The sequence below is a fragment of the Myotis lucifugus genome, unplaced genomic scaffold (genome assembly GCF_000147115.1).
Source record: "Myotis lucifugus unplaced genomic scaffold, Myoluc2.0 scaffold_368, whole genome shotgun sequence".
In the NCBI taxonomy this organism is placed as follows: domain Eukaryota; kingdom Metazoa; phylum Chordata; class Mammalia; order Chiroptera; family Vespertilionidae; genus Myotis; species Myotis lucifugus.
In genome coordinates this window covers 423,515-440,418 of record NW_005871416.1, presented here as the reverse complement: position 1 = coordinate 440,418, position 16,904 = coordinate 423,515, and positions in this window count along the sequence as shown.

The following is a 16,904-nucleotide window of genomic DNA, read 5'->3' as shown; positions in this document are numbered from 1 at the left end:
GGGGGGAGAGCAGAACTTGGAGTTCTATGTGAAAAAGCACGAAGAGGCGTCCTGAAACCAATGTGGTGTTGTTGTTGTTGTTGTGTGTGTGTGTGTGTGTAATAATATATATTAATTGATTTTAGAGAGGAAGGGAGAGAGAGAGAGAGATAGAAACATCAATGATGAGAGAGAATCATGGATAGACTGCCTCCTGCACGCCCCCTACTGGGGAGAAGCCTGCAATCCGGGCTTGTGCCCTGACCAGAATTGAACCCGGGACCCTTTAGTCCACAGGCCGACGCTCTATCCACTGAGCCAAACCGACTAGAACCCAAAGAAACCAATGTTTCTACAGATTCAGTCCCACCAGGTGACCAGCTACCTGGAGGACCCTTCACAGCCGTGCTTAGGAGGAAGCAGGAGCCAGAGAAAGAACCCCCTCAAAGTCAGAACCCGTCTGATTCAATAAGACGACCTGCCAGTCTTCTAGCTCCTGAGCAATGACGTGCTTTCTGGAGAAATGCACCTTCACTTAGAGTTTTAAGAGTTTCTCACACAGAATGTTTGGAATTAATCATATACAGGATGTCAAAAATATATACATACTTTGATAATTATTATTCCAATGGGTTAAATCTGAAAAGAAAGAGACATCAACTGAGCTATCAGCTCCCTTTTTATATTGCACTAGAGGCTCGGTGCATGAAATTCATGCAGGGGGGCGGGGGTCCCTCAGCCAGGCCTGTGCCCTCCAGCAGTCCGGGACCCCTCGGGGGTTGTCCACCTGCCATCAGACATCTCTCTTGCAGTCCAGGACCCCTCGCTCTTTATCACCCACCTGCAGCACAGGTGGGAGAGGCTTCTGCCGCCACCTCTGAGCAGCACTCCCCCTGTGGGAGCGCACTGACCACCAGGGGGCAGCTCCTATGTTGACCGTCTGCCCCCTGGTGGTCAGTGCATGTCATAGTGACTGGTTGTTCTGCTGTTCAGTCAATTTGCATATTAGGGTTTTATTATATAGGATTATAGGATCTTAGATTTAAACAGAAACTCAATGAAGAATTTGTTCAATAAACATATCTCCTTGCTAAGACAACAGATATGTAAGACAGATTTATATGAATGTATCTATCTATTTTAAAATGTATTTCTGTATATGGAAATGGATACTTTTCATGAACAACTCATTTCTGCCACAACAGCCAATTTTTTTTTTGTTAATAATAGAGAATACTAAGTCCTTAATGACAATTCTCCACAGGAATGGAGAAAGCTAACAGCTTAAGTGTGACAAAAACTTCACAAACTACTTTTCTAATAATGCTAAACCCTTTCATTTTGCAACGCAACTCAATCTTTATGCTTATTACTCATGCTCTCTAATGCATCACAGCTTTAGTTGGGAGAGGTATTCAATATTCCAAAGGTTTATAAATCTTTATAAGATATATTTTGGACACAGTGTATTGGAGGCAACCAATACTTAATACTACAAAAACTGGAACAGGTAAATCTGTCCATTCCATTTCATATGTCGCATAGCCATTTTCATTTGTTATCCAAACTTATTTGTAGAGATATTAATGTGAAATATTAATGTGTTGTGAAAGAAAACAAGGTGTCCTACTTGTGAATAAAAGCCAGGAAGGAAGGCAGTGCTCTGGCTACGCTTGGACTCACAGTTGGTATGAGATGTCATGTATTCAGATGTGATAACGACACGGACTTTAGAGTGATGACAGCAGCAGTTGTTTATTTTACGCTTACTGTTTACAAACAGTGCCAGTTCTTTGTGGGCACTGCATTCCATCATTCTTACAACCCTCTGAGGGAGATGTGTTATCATCCTCACTTTCAAGATGAGAAAACAGGATGGAAAAGTTAAGTAATTTTACCAGGGGGCAGCTAGTAACTGAGGAAGGCGGAAATCCAACCTTATTCATCTTACTCCAACATCCCAGCACTTCTACTGCAATTTCTTTCTCATCTGACTGAATTGATAATGACTTGTTTTGGGGAACAGGTGTTATGTAGGTGATATAATTGTTGGAGAAATAATAAAAAATAAACAGTGAAACACTTAATAAAGAAAGATTACCCTAATGGACAAGCAAATAGCATTTAATAAAAAATAAACTCCAGTAAAACAAGATAATGAATCAAATATTTTTTCTAAGTGCCCATCAGCATATGAGTGTATTAAAAAACTGTGGTATATCTACACAATGGAATACTACGCTGCGGTAAAAAAGGAGTTCTTACCATTTGCAACAGCATGGATGGAACTGGAGAGCACTATGATAAGTGAAATAGGCCAGTCATAAAAAGATAAATAGCACATGATCTCACTCATTTATGGAATATAATGAACAACATAAACTGATGAACAAAAACAGATCCAGAGACAGAGAATCATTGATCAGAACGTCAAACCTCAAAGGGAAGGTATGGGAGGGTGGGGGTAAGAGATCAACCAAAGGACTTGTATGCATGCATATAAGCCTAACCAATGGACACAGAGAACAGGGGGGTGAGGGCATGGAGGCGGGGGGCTAATGAGGGGCTAAGGACATATATGTAATACCTTAATCAATAAAGAAATTAAAAGTCAAAAAATGAATCAAATATTGATATGTATCTCTTCATCCTTTTATTAAGAAGAATTTTCTTTAAAAAGAATCATGAACCCAAGTTAATTAAAACTACTTATGGTTTAAATAAGCATGATTTGTAGTTCAATATCCGTTATATGAAAGAATAAGTGGCAAAGAGATAATTTTATTTAAATCATAGTTTTCATATTTCACACGAAGCCCAAATACGTTCTGCCAGGCTGATGGATGGCGCTTGAAGTGGCTGCAGGAAATGATGTGTATCTGTCAGTTCTAACACATAAGCATGTCTGTTTATTCATCAACAGATTTCAGAGACCGTTAGGGCCATAGCATGTATGTCCCAGTGGAAGCCCATTACTGAGTTTGCATGCTGGTCCGTGCTGATGAGTCATCAACCGCGTGGGGAGATGGTGGCCTCACTCCGGTGAGACAGGCACGCGCGGCCCGTTCTCACCGCCAGGTGTAAAGGAGGTAGTTCAGTCCTCTGTCCGGGGCATTTTATTTTCTTAAATGATTAGGTTATCGGGTTTGAATTTCTGTATTTATCGGATTAACAGCATAATCAACAACCCTCTACTCTTCTTCATTGTATAGATAACTGTTATGTTGCTCCCATATGAGCAAACCTTTTTCCACTGGAAAGGGAGGCCACATGTAGCACTTTCTCCCTCTGTGTGTCTATGTGTACATGCATCTGCATGTTCGTGCGGGGCAGTAAGTCTATTCAATACATCTTTTTATTGATTTCAGAGAGGAAGGGAGAGGGAGAGAGAGAGAGAACTGAGGCCAGGGAAGCAAAAGCTTATGTCACATTAATTGGACATTGGAATTGGCTGTGTCACCATCACCTCAGCTCTTTCCTATCAGCCCACACTTCCATGGGAGAGGAATGATAATAGGAATCTTTGAAGTAACCACAGAGAACTAAAGTGTATTGAATGTGAATTGGTTCCGTGCCAAGCACCTTCCTAAACTCTACAAATAGATCCTTTTTTAACAAACCTTGGGTGTGAATAACGTCTTTACAATCATTTTCTGTCCAGTTCAATCACCTCACACAATTTAACATTAAAGAGATCTGATGTAGTTTTGATGCTGCCCTAAACTACCCAGGAGCCAAGGAAGGACCCCAATCGGTCAGTCGGTAAAATAAATCTTTAATTAAAGGCTTTGTGCACCCGCCCAGCTGACGTAGCCAGCAGCCTGTTGGAGATGCCCCTGCCTGCATAGGGATCATGTAGCTGCTTACACAACGTCAATCACGTTACCTCCCTCCCAGGTCTGAGCGGTTCCGTGCAAGTGGATTTTCAGTGAGTACACCCACCCTTTGCAGCCTGTCGATCACCTTTGTTTGTCTTCCTTGGGCATTTCTAATAACGAATATGTCATCTCGCTAAATATTGGGCTACCTTTTCATAGTGCTGGATTCTTAGTGGGAAGGGGAAGAAGTGAACCAGTTACTAACCCCTAAAATATAGCTTGTGAATGAAGTGCATTATTTCAATAATGGCTACAAAAATCCCTGAAAGTAAGTACTCTTATTCACAGTTTATAGATGAGGGAACTAAGATGTAATGAAATTAAATAAATGGCTGGGAAATAGGGCTCCCAGTGATCAGAGCTGTGGCTTATTCCAGGTCTCCCTTGCCCCAGTCTAGCCACCACCACACCATTTAAAAATGCTTTGGGGTAATTAGGCTAATTCTGACTTCACTTGCAAACATGGATCCCACTTAACTGAGTAAGTGAGAGCCAGCAACTTAAATTCATCTTACTGTCCTCCTGCCTTGCCCAAACCAGCATCTGAGGAAGCGTGACTTCTCTCCTTTGAGAAGCGTGTGTTCACATGATGTTTGGTCTGATTTAACTTCAAATTGTGATCAACAAAACAACTGTACATCGGTCTTAATAAAAAATCGGCTTACAACTTTCTTACAGTTTCACAAAACTCGGTGTGGTGCTTTAAGGATTCAAACCACTCCAGGGAGCCATGCTCAATAGGATTTTTAAAAAAGCTGACTTAGCCTGTTCATTTTCGACAAGTTTTGATCATTAGACAAATTGAATATTTTCAGTTAGCTTACTTGTAAATTATTTATCTGAGAACCGGCTTTCTCTGATCTGCTTCCACGTCTCCCTCAACCATCAGACACTGGTCCCTCTCTATCCCTTTTCCCCCAGCGCTGCATTAATTCCGAGCAAGCTGAGACCAACACCAAAAATGCCTTAATTTTGTTGGGGGTTTTTTGCTTCAAAATCATTTTTAAATTCATTTCCTTAGGCCACACCTACTCTAAAATTGCATAGTTTTTAAAATTTTTGTATTTTTACTTGAAACTCACAAAAATGTTTTTTAAATTTTATCATTAAAATTAATTCCTTATACTTATAAATGGTGGCGTAAGAATTTACTTTCTTACATTACAATAATTTACATTCGTTTTTATGTTAGTTAGATAATAAAGTCTAGTCTTTTTTGTAATTCAATTTACAGTTATTTTTGTTGACACACACTTCCTGTAGCTGTCTCACTGGTGAACCTATTGGTGATTTTCATGTCACTTCCAATAACTAACCATTTAAACTGACCCGCACAATGACTCCTGCTGTTGTTGCTCAGGAGAGTAACAGCTCTCAGAAAACCCAAACTCTAGGTTCCCTTCAGGTCACCTCTAGTATTGCTAAGTGTGACTTCCCTTATGATTCAAGCCTTTGGTTCATTGCTAACTTGACAATAGTGTGTGACCACTATTGAACAGTTTATGCCGTCATGAACTTTAGCTCTGGTCAAAAATAGCCATTTCCATGGAATTTAAGCAAAGATTGCCTCCCCAAAATACAAAGAGTATTTCAAGTATTCTCTCTTGAAAAATGGTGACAGCATGAGGCAGGAATGAATTCTGTGTTCTTATTTCTTGGGCCCATCATCCCCATTCTCCTCGCTCACAGTCCTCACTGGGATCTGCAGATCCCCAGCCCATGGCGGGTTATGAACCAGCAGCCTCCTGGGAGGTGGAGGCAGTGATCTGAGAAGAGGTGCTGGTGACCTAGGCTCTGGTGGCTCAATAGGAAAAATCCACTCAGAACACACAGTGTGTGCCCCACGTCAAGACAAACAGCAAAACAACGACAAACGTCATGTAGAGATGCTAGAAATGGGAGCACCATGGGAGTTCTAAATAAACGTCCTACATGTCCCCAACTGACTTACATTATACATATAGACGCAGCACTGAGATATCCCGGTTAAGAAAAAGAGAGCCAGTGGAGACTTGAGAACTGGCTGCAAAGTTGAATAAATTTCTCCCTGTTCATACAGATGAGCTGACAGAGGATGGAAGCCTGGGAACTATGGACGGAGTGTGTCCTTCCAAAGCTCATGTTGAAGCCCTAATCCCCATGTGATGGTATTTGAAGATGGGACCTTCAGAGGTAACGAGGGTGACATGAGGCCATGAGGCGGAGCCAGAATCATAGGATTAGCATCATCACAGGAGGATGAAAGAGGCCAAGAAACTCTACCTTGTGAGGGTACAGCAAGGAGGTTCCCAGTCTGCAGAAGGTGAGAAATACGTTTCTATGTTTGAGACACCCCATCCATGTCACTTGTTATACTATCCCAAGCTAAGAATCGAGATGTCTTATTTAAATTTTCTCAAACCAGTGGCTTACCACTAAACATACAGACACAGGCATCAACTTATGAAAACTAGGACTAAAAGTAAAAATTTTATAAAAACCGAACAGAGATATTAGTGACAGAATATTATGAAAGAGATAATTTTGTAGTTTAAGTCAAGGAAACCCTCAGAATAATAAAACAGAATCCAAAGCTGCTGTAATATAGTATCTGAAATGACCAATTTTGAATCATAATTTATTAAGCATGCCAAAGAGAACCCAAAAGTATATGCGTGCTTTCATTTCTTAATTTGCTTCAACAACACAATTGTTTAAAGTAAAAATTATATAGCACAATCATATTGGGCTTTTAACATTGTTTAGATGCAATATATATGAAGCAACAGTATAAAGAAATAAGGACAAAATAGAGCTACCAGAATTGAGAGAATATTAACCTGAAATAAACTATAACTAAATCAAAGACACACATTGCAATTCCTGGATGAACTGCTCAAAGATATAGTTAAAAGCTCAACAGAGGAAACTAAATGGCATACTAAAAATATTTGCTTAGCACAAAACAAAGCAGTAAAGGGAATAAAAGAAATGGGAATAAAAAGGATATGAGTCGTGTAGAAAAGTAGTAAAAAAGGCAAACTTTATTGTAAAAATTATCATATATCTTGGATGTAAATGCTCTAAATACTCCCAATAAGACAGAGATTGTCAGACTACATAAAAAGGTCAAGATGTAACTCTCGACTGTAAACCAGAAAAGCAACCTAATTTCAGTGTAAAAGTAGGTTGAGTCCAAGCAGAGGGAAGAGAGGACACACACAGCCACCCATCAGGACGAACAGGAACTGGGGCAGGAGACGGCTTGGGTGGAGTGTGCGCAGTGCAGCGGGCAGGTGATGTGTTCTGCAATGTACACCTGACACCTGTATTAACCAACCACCCCCCATACGTTTAATTTAGAAATAAAGTAGAATCCTTTTCAATTTCCCGAAAGGAAAAAATAAAGAACAGGGTGGATGTATTAATATCAGACAATACAGACCTTAAGACAGAAATATTCCGACATACAAAGAGAGACATTTCTTACTGACAATAAAAAACCAGCACTCCCAAATGATGAGATGGATATGACAGAATTTTAATTTAGAAAACCAGTAGAATAAAGGAAACTTAAACAGTGTTATTCACTAAGCTGACTGAATGGACCTATATTATAAATTCCAAATAACAGTCAGAGGATACACATTCTTTGCAAGTGCACCTAAAGCCTTCTCTGAAATAGACCATACGATAAGTCTTCACAACTTTCAATACATTTTTAAAATGTTAAAATGAAACAAAGTATGTTCTCTGAACACAATGGAATTAGGTTACAAATCAACAACAAACAAATATGGAAATCAAAATTGTAAAAATGAAGCAGCATACTTCTAAATATCTGGTGCCAAAAAAGAAACCATAAGAGAAATGATATAAGAAGCTGAGAAAAATTAAACTGCAACTAAACACAGGGATAAAAACAGCTCAGGCAAGATTTACAGAAAAACTTCATAGCTTAACGCTTACACTCAGAAAGAAAAGACAAGAATCAGTAATCTGTGCTAAAGTTAAGAAGTTATAAAAATAGTAGTTAAGAAAATACAAAAAAATACAAAGTGGGAAAAATATAGATCAGATAGAAAACCAATGAAAGAAAATTAAAAAGTTGTTATTTCTACAAATTGATGAACATTTATTCGAAGAACAAGGAAAATTGAAAAAGTAAATTACCAAAATCAGAAAACAGAGATGTCACTGCTGATTGTATGCAAATGAAAAGAACCATAGGGAAAATCATGAACAGCTTTAGGCCAACACATATAATAACCTATATGAACTAGGCCAGTGGTCTGCAAACTCATTAGTCAACAGAGCCAAATATCAACAGTACAATGATTGAAATTTCTTTTGAGAGCCAAATTTTTTAAACCTAAAATATATAGGTAGGTACATTGTTATTAACTTAATTAGGGTCCTCCTAAGCTGGCCTTTGCTAAAAACGTCCTCAATCTGAGGGGTCGACCTCAGTGAATGTACCCCCACTTCTTCTAATGCCACTTCTTCAAAATAGACTCGCCCAGGCCGAAAATCGACTTCTGCGCATGGGCCACGAAGTTTCAATCGCACTGTACGTGCGCGCCCGCACGTGGTATTTTGTGGAAGAGCCACACTTAAGGAGCCAAAGAGCCGCATGTGGCTCACGAGCCGTTGTTTGCCAACCACTGGACTAGGCGAACTCTTAGGAAGATACACAGAAAATCCCCAAACTGACCCGAGATAAAATAAAAACATAGACAAACATCTAGCATCAACCAGAATTACTAGTAAGTGACTAGTTCAAACTCTTACTACAAAGTCAAGTCTTGGCACCTAAGACTTCACTGGTAAAACCTATCAAATACTTAAAAAAGAAGTGATACAATTCATAGCCATGATTTTCAACCAGAAAATAGAGAGTGGGAGAAAACATCCCACCTCCCTTTATTGAGGCATCGTCGCCCAATGCCAAAGCCTCATAAATACTATCCCAGCAGAATAAAACCGAGGAAGTTTTCTCATAAACGTAGAGGCAAACACTGTAAACAAAATACTAGACAAGAAAAGCCAAACGCATACAGAGTGAGTGAGATGTACCCCAGAAACTCGATTTGGATTAATACTCAAAAATAAATGAATATAATACATCACAGTCAAGGATAAAGACAGAAACCATATGATAATCTTGACAGATAGAGAAAAGGCATTTTACAACGCCCAGCATCCATTCACGATGAAAGCTCTCAGCACGGAGAAATCAAAGCAAACTCTTCCTACCTGATAAAGGGGCTCAATTAAAAATCAATAGCAGATCAATGTCTCCCTGGAGCTGGTGGTGGGATTGGAGATTAAAGTGAAGGGTTGGCAGGACACTTTGGAGGAACGATTCAATTGTACGAAAACAGAGTTATGATTACAGTTGTTCAACCTTATGAATCTCCTGAAAGTCATTGTAAATTTAAAGTTGGTGACTTTTAAATTTAATGTAAATTATACTTCAATTACCCTGTTAAAAAAAGTTCAGGGATATAGAACAGTTGTTGGTAGGCTTTTTACATACACTATTTAGTATAATCATTTGCTTTTACCAGCCTTTCACATAAGTAGAAATAAAACTAGTAAAAGCGATGATTTTTGGATGAGTTAATTTAGGTTCTCTCCTACCTCCTATATGCACGGATGTTGACAGAAAAGATCAGCTCAATTAACTAAAAGTACTTTGCATAAAAAATAGATTCAGAAGCTTAATCATTAATGTTTCCAAGTTACATTTCTTCCTATGTTTCTTTTTTCCCCATTACAGCTGCAGTTCAAACTAAAAATAGAGATTGAGCTGACTTCTTCTAACGCCTTCTTTGGTTATTGCATCTGCCTCCAGTAAAAATTAATATGAATCATACACCAAGAGCAAACATTTGGAGTGCCTGAAAGAAAAATATATTTCCTTAGAATCGATATCCTTTTAAAAATGAAAACTTCAGACACTGACTGAAAAGAATGAAACCAAAAGCTGAACCTTCCCAAAATGGAAGTTATTTTTAACAAGAAAAAGAATGACTACTGAATAAAAACTCTCATTATCAAAGATTGCTTTCTTACCTTTGTTCAAACAAACAAACAAAATTTAAGGTGTATGTCCATACTACATCAGTACACAACTTCCTGGTTAAGTGTTCTTTACAAAAAAGTGAATGTGTTTAAACACATCTTAATGTTATGTTGTTTGCCAGAGTTAGATCATTTAGGTTTCAGCATCTTAGCGATTGGGATTGTCCATTTTCAGGTATGTTCTAAGACCTTGCTCTCCAGTTACTGAAGGGCAGTATGTGAAACAAATATTTTCCCTGTGCCTATATTTAGCATGTAATGTGATGGCCACAAGAACTACATCTACAATAACAAAAATATGTTTTCAGGATTTATGGGTTAAGTCCCATGCACATTACATTTTTTAAATTTATTATGATTTTTTATTTCAGAGAGGAAGGGAGAGGGAGAGAGAGATATAAATAACAGTGATGAGAGAGAATCATGGATCGGCTGCCTCCTGCACGCCCCGCACTGGGGACTGTGCCCGCAACCAGGGCATGTGCCCTGACCAGGAATCAAACTGTGACCTCCTGGTTCATCGGTCAATGCTCAAGCCCTGAGCCACGCCCACCGGGCTACATTATTCCATTTAATTCTCACACCAATTGTTTGAGGTGAGTGATAGGAGCTCCACAGTGAGTCTTCCTAGTGGAGTGAAGGAATTATCCCAAGACCAGAGGTAACAGAAGAGAAATGAAGATGATTATTTGGGGAATAGAAAAATAAATCATTGGGTTATTTCTTCACAATCATAGCAATTGACTCTAATATTCCTCCCCCCACCCGGCCCCAATCCAGCATCACGTTTATGGATCTGTGTGGCAGGAGCACAAAAACAAACTCACACACAAACACACACCACCCTCCACAGGCGCATTCAATCAGCATCAAGGACAGTCCCTCCCAACATGCCGCTCACCTGAGGCAGGGAGACACTGCCCGTCACCACAACCCACAACCAAGTGCTGCTGAGAGCACTGTGCACCCTCACACCATGTGCTCACCCACCCTAACTCCTGCTGGGCATCATCACTGCCAACCTCCAAGCTCCCCCATGCCACCCACACCCCATGCCACCCACACCCCATGCCACCCACACCCCATGCAACCCACACCCCATGTCCACCCATACCCCATGCCACCCACACCACCATGCCACCCACACCCCATGCCCACACACACCCCATGCCACCCACACCCCATGCCACCCACACCCCATGCAACCCACACCCCATGCCACTCACACCCCATACTACCCACACCCCCATGACACCCACACCCCATGCCCACATACACCTCCATGCCACTCACACTCCATAATACCCACACCCCCATGACACCCACACCCCATGCCCACATATACCTCCATGCCACCCACACCCCCATGCAATCTTCAGGAGGAGCAGAGCTCTTTAAACAAAAATTGATACTCACTGTAAGAGACAAGAGATGCTTATTTTGGCTAAGAAAACACTACATTATAGGTAACCTTCATTTTACATCTTCAAATAGAATTAAATACTAATAGAAATTAGTATTCAAATAGAAATCCTAACAGAAAACCATCTGATCATTTATAATTGGTTTGTTTACTAGTATCATGTATTGAATCTGGAGAATTCTTTATGCATTCTGGATAGAAATCTGTTATCAGAAATTTAATTTTAAAACATTTTCCTAACCTGTGATTTTACTGTTCTCGCTCTTTATTGGAGCCTTTTGAAGAACAGAAGTTCTTTATCTTGATAAAGTACAATCTATCACATTTAATGGGTATGTTTTCGGTGCCGTATCTTAGAAATCCTTGCCTGACCGAGATCACAATTGTTTTTCTCTGTGTTTTCTTCCAGAAGTTGTACAGCTTTAGAGGTCGCAGTTCGTTGTACATTCCATTTTTTAAATTTGCACGTGATGCAAAGTAAGACATTAATACTTTGAAAAACATTAACCCTTTCTCCAGTAAATAACGTGGCCCCATATATTGTCAATCCTAACGTCCAGCTGACGTTGAAGGTCAGGGGAAGGAGACATTCAGCTGATTGATGAGGGTCCAGAGGCACAGAGCTGAGCTGCACATAGCAGCCCTGGTGGACGGCAGGGTACACTGTGGACACAAGCAGTCAATAGCGAGGGCTACTTTCTTGTTTGTATTTTAAAGAAATGCCTGTCACTGAAGGAATGATCAATCACGTAACAGTTATTTTTTAGTATCAAACATAAGTATTATTGATTCTAAAGTTTCGAGTAATGAATTAGAAAAAAATTAAGGTTGATGGCCCCGAGAGGTAAATATAGCACCATTGCAGTAACCATGGGATTTAAAGATATTTTTCCCATATGCCCAACTATGACCCATTCTCAAACAGCAGTAATTTGATGATAACTTACTAAGAATAGAGACCATTCTTAAGAAACAGTACTGCTACCTCTGCAATTTGATTTGCCATCAGATTCATTTATTGTTTATAGAATGAACAAGTCTTTGTTCAAAGTTACCTTTGCTAAATGAAGTTGCAAATGTAATCAGCATCTTTGTGTTACAATAGAAAATCCCTAATTATTGCTTTTGTATCAACACTTAATCATGCAATAGCTGAACACTGGTGGGGGAAACATATCTCCAGAGATGTTTTATTTCTCAGATCTGCATGGGAGAGTCAGAGAGAGGGAATATCTGGATCCAAACTTTCCTGATTCTTTGTAACTTTTGTGATTTATTTCCTACTCAACTGTGAGAACATGGAAGAAAAAAACAATTGTGTACCATTTGCCTGACTGTTATGAGTCTCAACATTATTTAATATTGGAAGCATATGCCTAAAGGGGGAAAATAAATAAGGTAGTATGTTACACTTGTCTGATTCTTTTGATGAATTTTTCCTCTGAAATCACTTTTTTCCCAGGGTTTTTGCACCTTATGTATATGATGTTTAATATGTTTCTATTTATAACCCCCTGATTCAAAACTAATTTAATTTTTATATGAACATGATCCATTGTGTAACTTGGATAAGGCTTATGACTTATTGTGTCAATAGTTTATAGTATTTTTGTCTGAAATTAAATATCACCCTGTCATTTCTCTTCTTTGCTTGTTTTTTGTTGTTGCCATCTATATAATAAAAACCCAGTGGTCGTAACGCCGTAACGACCAAAGACCGGTCACCAGGAGGTGCATTGAGCACCTCTTGGTCCCTCCCCCCCAGGCCCATGAGCAGTGGCTCTCAGGACGGGTGGGGTGGGGTCTACTAGTGGTGGAGAGCTATGAGCCCGGAGAGCTATGAGCAGCAGAGGGTGGAGTGTGAGCTATGAGCAGCGATGGGTGGTTCGGCCAGCTGAGGCAAGTGGAAGCGAGCTACTCGCACACGATTTTGTGAGCTGGGCCTCTAGTATGATATATAACATTGTATACACACACACACACACACACACACACACCCTCCCCTCTTCACTCCACTTTGCTTCCCAATGGAATGATAGTAAGAATGACTAAGTCAGCCTATGAAATCCAACCAGTTCCTCCCCTAGGTTGGCGGTTTCCCTTGTTCATGTAGCACCGTGAGCTTCTTTACACTAAACTCGTGATTCAGGCCCCGCCCCACACAGTTACTGGCGGGCGGTATCGCTCTCCCTCGGCACAGACACGTTATAACTTCTGGAAAATCTGGCTTGGTCCCACCAGGCAGGGGCCAGGATCAACATGGACAGGTGGTTTGTTTTTTTGTTTTTCTTATAAACTTAGACTAGTGTCTCCTCCCTGTAAGAAAGAACTGAAAAACAAAAACAAAAAACTAATGGACTAATTTCACTTTGAAGGAAACATCAGAGGTGAGGGGAAAACTTCTTAGATTTCCCACCTAAATGACGGGAAATAGAAACAAGAATGTCAAACATATTTGACATTACACGTCATTTAGAAGATAGTTAAAGTGCAGTAAATAAATGAGGGTTCCTAATAGGACTCTGCCATTTTTTAAATTTTTTTAAATATATTTTTATTGATTTCAGAGAGGAAGGGAGAGGGAGAGAAATAGAAACATCAATGATGAGCGAGAATTATTGATCAGCTGCCTCCTGCACGCCCCACACTGGGGAGCGAGCCTGCAACCTGGACTTGTGCCCTGACCGGGAATCGAACCGGGACCTCCTCGTTCATAGGTTGATGCTCAGCCATTGAACCACCACTGCCAGGCAAATCTATCTATCTATATTTCCCATACATCTGTGCTTTATACACAATGTGGTGAGGGTTTTGCTCCCTTCCCAACCACCCATTTCACTTGCGGGGGCACTAACACCGCCATGGAGAATCATGGGCTAGAGCGAGCGGGTGCACAGCAGACTCAGCATCACTAAAGCAAAAGGTGCCAATTCATTCCTTTACATAAAAATACAAGAGATTATGAAACAACTTTTGGAAAATATAGCAACAAATTTCAAATAATTGTTTATATTTTCATGAAGGAATATTGTCCTGTCAAATAAATGTATGTAAAATGTCCCTTAAAAATAATAAAAATAAAGTGATATTTAAATTTTAGTTATAACTCCCCTACTTCAGGTACCCACATGAGATTCTGGCTCAATAAAGTACTTAGTGAGGAATAACATTAATTTCCTTAGGAAGCTGGAGGGAAGTGAATATATATTTAAAGTTTCATTTAAAATTTTAGGACACCTATTAAATATAAGAGAAGGCATACATTTTTTCTGGACAAAAAGATAACTATTTTTATTCATTAATAGCCATTTGCATTAAATATATATTCTGAACAGTTTTAAACTGAAAGTTAATTCTGCATCAGAAGTGATACCTCAAGCAAAGTGGAAATAGAATGTTGTAATCTTGAATTTCAGAAAATTGCTTCATTAATTTATTTCAACAGTTATCTATATACCCTTAATTTCCCCCTTTCCCCATTAAATCTCGCTTTAAAAGAACAATTCCTAATGAAAAAGTTTGTGCTCCTCTTACATTGCTTAGAGCTGGAAACATTCCAGCAACATAAATGAAGTTCTCCTTTTACCATTTGTTCACCGTGAATAGCCTTAGCCACTCAGTGGCCATCGGAGCTATTTCTGAATATGTAGTCCGTATCTGTCTTTTATTATTTGAGTTTTGCAGACGGGCAAAGCTATACTTTAAAGCTGTAAGTTATGCTATGCTGGTAGATGAGGCCAATGAGGGTTTGCCGGGGTGTGCTGATGTGTGCTGAACATAAAAACCCAGCTGCTCACCTTCCAAACCCCCGGGCATGAGTGTCCTGCATGCTGCATGCAGCCCAACTTAATGCAACACAAACACCTTTTTTAATTGTTATCTATCTCTAACCGTGAACGCAAGCTACTTTAAAGATGGGACAATTTGTGTATGATTCCATGGAATGCAACAAGTTCATATGTTTGTCAAGATAAGCCAAACAAATACACATAAACAATCCAGTGACTGTTTTAAGCCCAAGAAAAATAAAATACTTAAGAGCATATAACATACAAGTTTGATCATTTCTTCCAAGCGCTTGAATAACATAGCTTTTAAAAGAAGTATATTCCCATATATCTTTCACATGAATAATTTATCAATTGGAAAAGACATAGCCTTGCTTATGAATTATAACGCTACGGGCTAAGTGAAGTAAGCCCTATTACTTCATATATTTTACTTTTATAGTCTTCACACCCCCTTGTGCACCAAAACTGTTTCTTAATGTTTTCTATACCATAATGTACTTAAGTAAAAAACAGAAATAAAAAAAAAAGTTTGTGCAAAGCTGTTGAGTTGTTTGATGCAATTCAACAATGAACCTTTGTCAAAAGCATTTTAACATTAACATCCGATATTTAGTATTTGCTGTGGGTGTTTTATTGCACCATTTACTCTGTGCCTTACATCAGACATTTAAACTCAGAGAGACACAGTTCTTTTACCCACTTCTCTGATCCAGTGTTGTTAACTTCTATTGTACAGATAGCACTTATTTGAAGTACTCTATTTTGAGATATACATCACTCAATATAGAACCGTGATTTCTATTCTAGTACTTGAATACCCAACATAGTACTTGGTGGCAATTTATATATAGAGATAGATAGATGATATATAGATAAAAAGATGATAGCTATAGATGATATAGATAGATGTATATAGATGAAAGATGATAGCTATAGATGATATAGATAGATGTATATAGATGATAGATCAGATAGATTGATAGATGATAGATAGATAGATGATAGATAGATAGAGATGATAGATAAAGATAGATATAATGCGAGGCAGAATTATTTTCTTTCATGGTGATGACTATATCTCTTCCTTTATCTTTGACAAGGATAGACCCACAAATATTCTCTAGATCAGCCGTGGGCAAACTACGGCCCGCGGGCCGGATCCGGCCCGTTTGAAATGAATAAAACTAAAAAAAAAAAAGACCGTACCCTTTTATGTAATGATGTTTACTTTGAATTTATATTAGTTCACACAAACACTCCATCCATGCTTTTGTTCCGGCCCTCCGGTCCAGTTTAAGAACCCATTGTGGCCCTCGAGTCAAAAAGTTTGCCCACCCCTGCTCTAGATCCTTCCCCTTTGATTTTCCTATTTATTCACACACAGATGTTTTAGTCAAAACCAAAATAACCTGATGTGCAACTGCACAAAATGTTGCTGCAATGCCTGCCCTCTAGCAATGCAAATACTCTGAATCACCTGTCGTTAGACTCGCTTCTGCCTGAGCTCTCCCTGGTTCTCATGCCACATTTCTCATGCTTTGATGATGCAACTTGGTTTCTATTGTCTCACCTAGCCCACTGGGCTAATGGCCCAGGCTGACTATTATATTTGGTTTGACTGACAGAGTGCTCATATAATTTATGATCTAAAACAGGGTCATTTCAAGTAGTGAATGGAATGCTAGTGTTAAATAGACGGAAAGTTAGAAGCATTCCTCGGAACTGTCCGGGGAATCTCCGGTGAGTGGCCACGTGACGCGATGGCCC